This window comes from Gadus morhua, unplaced genomic scaffold (genome assembly GCF_902167405.1).
Source record: "Gadus morhua unplaced genomic scaffold, gadMor3.0, whole genome shotgun sequence".
Lineage (NCBI taxonomy): Eukaryota > Metazoa > Chordata > Actinopteri > Gadiformes > Gadidae > Gadus > Gadus morhua.
In genome coordinates, this window is record NW_021963976.1 from 25,615 (window position 1) to 27,403 (window position 1,789).

Genomic DNA, 1,789 nt, shown 5'->3' on the forward strand with positions numbered 1-1,789 from the left:
TTCTTGTTTGTAGATTTATTTTCATTCTTCACATTGTATTGAATCCATGTAGATAAGATCAAGAGATCAAAAGATGAAAGAGAGTGAAACTAGAAAACAAACAACAAAGTATTGCAATTAGTTAAGTCACCTAGTTTCCTTGAACAATACCTTAAGTATAGAAATCACATATAAAGCTAAATGTTAACATTTCTTAGAACTAACATTATCTTGAAGGCCAACGTGTTGAAACTAACATGCATAGTTAACATTCCCGATTAGTTAGCCTTATAACTCCGTTTTTACATCATGTAATTAACATACAAATGAGTCAACACAGCCACAACAAAGATACGATACGTACAAGCGATGCCTCTGCTGGGGAACCAACATGCAAGAAGCCTTTCTCTGGGGTAGTGACCGTCTGCACTCCCAAACAACCTGCCGTTTCCAACGTTTTCTACGCGCGCATTCTAACGTGATCTAAACTATTTTCCTTCCTGCTTCCTGTGCAGCTCGAAAATACAACGTCAAAATAAAAGTCTGGATGAAACACAAATTTAAAGCATTCAATTCAAATGAAATGCCTGAAGGGCAGAACACTCCCCGTCTGACCTTAAAGGTCACTATGAGCTTTTAAATGTCTCTGTCCTTTAACTACAGTCTTTTGGCAGAAGTACCTAACTACTTCTGACACAGGTCTTAGGAACACCTTCGGAGACCCTTGATCCGATGTCCTGAGCTCCACCTTCCTTACTTTGCTGTCTCTCCCTGGAAAGACAGCTGTGATCATCGCCATAGGCCACACGTTGCGTGCGGCTTGATTGTCCTTCAGGAGCACAATGTCCCCTTCTTTCAGGTCCCGGTGGGAATCTCTCCATTTCCGGCGGGCTTGCAGAGTGGGAAGGAACTCCTGACGCCAGCGACGCCAGAATCTGTCGGCAAGGGCTTGGACTTGTCTCCATTGCCTGCTGAGAAGATCCTTGTCTGTGAAGTCTCCGTGCGGTGGGGTAACCCCAATCTTCTGGGTAAGTATCATTGCAGGAGATAGTATGAAGGGTGACTCTGGGTCAGTGGACACTGGAACGAGAGGTCTGGCATTGATTATTGCAGACACTTCCATCATCAGGGTGCACAGGACGTCATGGGTAAGTTGAATGTTCTCTTGAAGTAGGATAGCGTCCAGGATCCGTCTCGACAGGCCTATCATACGTTCCCATGATCCTCCCATATGGGACGCATGAGGAGGATTGAACACCCATGAGCACCCTTGCTGACTCAAGAAGTTCTGAACTGTGCTGTCAGGTTGTTGTTTGCTCATACCTAGTTCCTTTGCTGCGGCTACAAAGTTTGTTCCGCAGTCCGATCTTATCTGCTTCGCAGGTCCTCTTATGGCAAAGAAACGTCTCAATGCATTAATGCAACTTGACGCGTCCATGGAGTCAATGATCTCGATGTGCACGGCTCGGGAACTCATGCAGCAAAAGAGCATCGCCCATCTCTTGCTTTGGGCCTGTCCACCCCGTGTGCGTCTGGAGATGACTTGCCATGGTCCGAACACATCCACTCCTACATAGGTGAAGGGTGGGCATGTGTGCAGGCGTTCTTGTGGCAAGTCGGCCATGAGTTGTACCTCTGTTCTTCGGCGTAACCTTCGGCACACTACACATTTGTGCAGAACTGAGGCAATTAACCCTTTTCCGCCTATAACCCAGAAGCCTGCTGCTCTTAGGGCCCCTTCTGTGAGGTGGCGGCCTTGATGTTTGACATCTTCGTGATACTGTCGAACCAGTAGCAGAGAAATCTGACT

The 1,789-nt window shown here is 46.6% G+C and overlaps 1 long non-coding RNA gene across 1 annotated transcript; it reads right to left on the bottom strand.

Annotated features, from left to right (window-relative positions):
- LOC115538446 (uncharacterized) lies at positions 1–642 on the bottom strand. Its single transcript, XR_003975323.1, has 2 exons — positions 344–642; positions 1–89 (listed from the first exon to the last, which is right to left on the bottom strand). It is a non-coding gene; the product is annotated as an uncharacterized LOC115538446 (long non-coding RNA).
- Between the last annotated feature and the right edge of the window lie 1,147 nt (positions 643–1,789).